General features: G+C 43.3%; 1 protein-coding gene across 6 annotated transcripts in view; it reads right to left on the bottom strand.

Moving 5' to 3' along the window:
* Positions 1–3691, bottom strand: part of chd9 (chromodomain helicase DNA binding protein 9) — a 63650-nt gene extending 59959 nt beyond the window's left edge. For 4 of the 6 annotated variants that reach the window (XM_031848730.1, XM_031848735.1, XM_031848736.1 and 1 more), the window contains exon 1: positions 3399–3690. The gene's annotated coding sequence lies outside the window, so the exon portion shown is untranslated. Of the gene's footprint in view, positions 1–2569; positions 3367–3398 lie in introns of those variants that run through there. The other 2 variants (XM_031848733.1, XM_031848731.1) reach the window with 2 other exon arrangements.
* Between the last annotated feature and the right edge of the window lie 1451 nt (positions 3692–5142).

Here is a 5142-nt window from a genome sequence, read left to right as displayed (position 1 = left end):
CAGCAGAACACACACACACACACACACACACACACACACACACACACACACACACACACACACTTTATCAAGCATTTCTCCCCACCAGATCTACTTTTATCATCACCAGTAATACATGCTTGTAGGCTAGTAGAATTGGATGAATGCCCACTCAGTGTCAAAAAAAAAAAGAAAAGTTTTCAAAAGGCAGGTAATGGCTCGGTCAAAAGGGTCTGGGGGAAAACGCCTTTCATGTGTGTAGCAAAGCAGCTGGTACAGCCACCAGCAGGTGCCTCTTCACGGACCCCCTCCCCTATTACACACACACAAACACACCTCAACCCCCCCCCCCACCCCACCTCCACCCAACACAACCAACGAAACCGCCTGCCCTGCTATTGCAGAATGTGTGGGAGGTGCAAACAGCTGATAGAATTTCAACAGCTAGGGACAGAGGCAGATGAGGTGCTTAGAGCGGGTGTGCGTGCATGCGTGCGTGCACGAGTGTTTTGCAACCACAGACCAGCGGAAGACGACAGAAGCTTACCCAGGTCAGTCATTATATGCTGACTTGCTGTGCACACAGGCAGGCACACAAAAAGCACAAACAAGCGCGGCCATTTCTCCAGTGTCTCCGTCTAACTCGTGGAGATACTTATCGTTTAATTAGCCTACATACATGTCAAATGACAGTCAGGCTGAGAAGTGGCTAAACATATAGGAAAGTGGGGTTTTCAGTGTATACACTGGGCGTTAACTAAGACATAACCAACTGTGACAGGCTCAAATACCACACATGACATGTGTAATCAAAAGGTCAAATAAATCACTAAAAGTGACTTACTCTGAAAGCGAGTAATAGTATATATTACACTGCAATGGTGGACATCGTGCCCGCAGAGGCAAATTCATAAATAAGGGGCTAAACTTTCTTAAATCCCAAAGCACATCACCAGGCAACAGACAATATTAAAAAGGTAATTCTAAAGTCTGCGAGCTAATTTAAAAAACACAAATATTGTCAGGATTCTCTTGACAAACCGAAGGCACAAGCCTGAGGTCTTTCACTAAACGTGAGTCTAATTGGCAATCTTTCAATATTTAGGCTATGTTGTTAAAAGGTGATTTTGTTGAGGTGTAATGTCACACCTGACCTTAGTTAATTGAATTTGCAGCACCCAGGTCCATTCAGAATATGGTGAATGTAAATCAAATGACTAAAAACACGAAGCCTAAACCAAAGTTAAATCATAAGCTGAACAAACAGAGGTAGGAAAATGCTCTAGCAGCACCAAAGCTAAAAGTTCCTTTCAGGGGCTCGCTGTGGTACCACCAGGCACTTGTATCATCACTTTCCCATCACCGACCACCGTCAACAAGTCCCAATAAAAATCTGTTCACACCAGCACTAAGCCAGTCCTGTCAATTTGGGTTGTGCCTCCAACTTTAATTGCACTCCTGTGGTTTACTATCCTGTCCATTTGGGGAACCATGTGATGGTCCCGATGTGAGGTATTCCCAGTGGTTCATTTTTTTAAGCATCTTTGGATGCCTAACTCTTAATATACAGCATAATCATTGTCTCACATCAAGCGAAACACGAGGCATGTGAAATTACTGTCAATAGTGAATAAGGAAAATGTGCATAATTGGCACATCTCAGCAGTTTAAGATAAAAAGAAGTGATAATTACGCCATCTCTCACCCTTGTGAAAGAGGTTTTAATGTATCGAAGGATTTGATGATAATAATACTTATTTAGGATGTGCACTAATCATTTTGGGGTGACACCAATGAGTCTCTGCCAAACACAAGACAATATAGGGAAGTAGAAGTGTGGTTGTGTCCTTTCATTTAATGAACACAGAAAAAAAACTGTTTAAAAATTGTACTAATTAGCGTTTTATTTCAAATAATTTCCAACACAGCCTATTATCTTGTTGGAGACATTCAAAGTAAATCTGAGACACAGTGAAAACCAAGTTGAAAGCGGAGGCAAATGAAGCAGTCCCTTCAAGATGGATTTACAACAGTAATCTGTTGTAAAGTATACACTTCATATCATCTTTCTCATGTACCATGCAGCATGTTCCTGAGCCTGCTAGCCGAGCCACTGCTAACCTTTAAACCCCCCCCAATCTGGCCACCAGACAGAAACCCAATCCCCTAAACCTAAATCGCCTTCCAGCTGTTTCCTTCATAATCATGACGTCGTAAGCACCATCCAGGCACGTGCAACTCATGCCTAATATCAACAAGAACTCCGTGTACATAACTTCCCCGAGGTCGCCATTGAATCGGGCCATTTCTGCGCACCTCAGTCAAACAACATCCAAACAACAACTTGTTGCAAAAACATCAAAAGTGCGGCAATATTACCCGAAGAGCAATGCGTTAGGAAACAAAGTAGCCCGACGGTCTCATGTTGCTGTGACCGAAAGCGCATTTAATTCCAAAGCGCGTTGAATGTCTTAAACGTGCAGCCGGTAACGATAAGTTAACAGCCGGCGACACGTTCGTCGCGTTTTTTTCTCGAAGCTTCGCTTGTTAAGAAGTCTTGCTCTCATTAAAACAAGACAGCGGGGCTCACCTCTGAAGTCCCAGCATCCTCTTCATCTTCAGCCCGCTAGCAATGGCTCCAACTCCCATGAACGCGGTTTGTTTGATAAGCCGGCGAGGCGACAATGTGTAAAAAGCAACAAATTGCCTCGCTAAGTGGAAGCGAAAATTTAATTCACATGGGGGGGGGGGGGGCATTTGATTCTGGATTCAAATTGGGTAGCCGCGGCCCGTTGTGTCGGTCACACGTGCTCCCAAAAAACCTCCACTTTGGGAAAACCACAGGATTCAAAAAGGTGTCGTGACGCTTCAACGCGGAGCAAGAGGAGGAGGAGGAGGAGGGGTAGGGGGAGGAGGCCGGAGATGGATGAAGAGGTCGACAGTGATGGTGTCCGTGGTAATACAACTAGTGCGTTACCCCTCGGACTTTTTTTGTTTTAATTTCTAATAAAACTGTCGACTTATTTCCCCCCGCTAACAGTTACCGGGTCCACATTTAAGTGCGGCGCTGACTAAGCCCAGCTAGTCGCTGTCAGTTCAGGACCACCGCGACCAAGAACGCTACTTTGAAGCCACGCGCATTTATCATTTAACCCTGCAAAACTGTGACAAAGTACTACGACTTTCGCCATTTCTACTGCAAACTCGCGGAAAAACTGCTGCGGACAAGTTTGTCTGGTCACGTTCTTATTTCCACCGGTGAAAGATACACACTCAGCGAGGCACTGTGTCATCAGACAGCTGAGGCGAGCACCACTGACCGTACGCGATTTTGACAGCTCCTCGCACTGAATGAAACGGAACCTCTCGAGTCCGAAACACCTCTCAAAAAAACCACACGAAGAAGTGTGATTCCTTACCTGAAACGAACGCCAAAGTTTAACTCCAGACGTCGATGTACAAAGAGTGTTTTTCGGGCGAACTTGTGACTGTGTTGTTAGTTGTACTCCTGCTGGCGACCACGGCGCAGCGGCTCTACTGCTGCTGCTGACGTGACCGTGATAACGCCGCATTTGCATATTAGTAAACTCCTCTCTGATTGGAGCACCCACAATTTGGCTCAATTGCACCTTTACGCGTAAAATTAAGAACCGGTTCGCGAGGCGCAAGTGCTTTTGGTGCGGTGCCGCACTCAACCGGCTCCGGCAAGCGGCTGATTAAATCGTGGTTTCGTGCGTAAAGTGCCCATGTTGACAGAGTGCATAAAATGGCCGCGCACGAGCCAGAGCCAATCCGGAGAGGTTTCACTTACGCACATGCACCGGAGTCTCTCCACAATGCAAAGATGAGATGGGTGGGAGCGCTGCTCTCCACTGTGGGTAAATGTTGACCTCTGGTGGCTGACTGGGCAAAATACTGAAATCAAGTCTGTTCCAATCTGGACTATTGGACGTGTGGGCTACTGGTCCTAACTAAATAGGGCGCCCATATTGACTTTATGCAATTCGTATTTCATTTCATAGAAATGTCCTGATTTTGCCAGTGGCCCCAAGAATTCTGCAAGATCAATTTAATATTCATTAAAAAAAATAAAGTATGTAAAAATCAGAACAGAATATCCTCTCGTGCCCATCATTCAACAATACTTTGTGCAGTTGTCTTAAGTAGCTCAACTGTGGAATTGGATATGGGTGAACATGATGTGACAGTAGTGACCACTCCTACTGTACAAATGTTTACAAGTGAAAACATCACTCATGTAGATCACATACTAATGTGCCTTGAAAATAATCATTACCCCATATTCCAGAAATGTCTGAACAGCATATAATGTTCGCCCCCCACCAGGTATTTCAAATTGCTTGCTGCAAGTAAAACCAGCCCCCCCCCGAAGTACAAAAACACTCATTCAAATTTTTTTGATCAGTTTATTGATTTCAAAGAAAAGCATTTAAACCTCATGTCATTTATGCCTTTCACAAACCGGAGCAGGAGAATGGGTCCGTATGAAGAGGTCCAACGCCCAAATGTCAGTGTGTGAAGTACATCGAAACTTGCCTTTCACAGCAGCTATAAATAGATTTAACGGGTTTCGGCACCATATCTGCTATTCTGATACAGTCATTTCCTTCTGGGGTTCCCAGACACTTTAAAAATACCATCCTCATCCCACACTGTTAAATTTACAATATTTGCATATTGAACGTGTCTGGGCATTATTACTGACAATTAAGCCAGAGCCCTTTATAGATGAAGACATTACATAAAACATGTATCTGGCACAATGGAAAAGGTGTATTCTTTTACCTGGACAAAACTCAGAAACTAGTTATTAACTAAACCTTATCAAAATACATTTCTGATTTTCCTTCAGACTTATGTGGGAATTCTGCAACAACTTTTTAACTTGTGACAGAAAGATCTATAAGGAAGCTTAAGTAACATTTGCAAACCAAAAAATAATCAAATTAGAAAATCCAAGTATCAATGGACACACTTCTCTAAAAGTCAAAGCTTAGCACAGCATCCATTATTTACAACCCAGACCTTTAATAACCAACAGCCAAAAGGTACAGAAAACATTCAAAACCAGACAAAATAAAATACATTTAGCACTAATTTTTTTAAATTAAAAAAAAAAAAAAAAATAAATATATAAATATT

This window comes from Anarrhichthys ocellatus, unplaced genomic scaffold (genome assembly GCF_004355925.1).
Source record: "Anarrhichthys ocellatus isolate YVR2014 unplaced genomic scaffold, GSC_Weel_1.0 scaffold8, whole genome shotgun sequence".
NCBI classification, from domain to species: domain Eukaryota; kingdom Metazoa; phylum Chordata; class Actinopteri; order Perciformes; family Anarhichadidae; genus Anarrhichthys; species Anarrhichthys ocellatus.
Note: the sequence above shows the minus strand (reverse complement) of the source record. Positions and strands in the feature narration are given on the sequence as shown.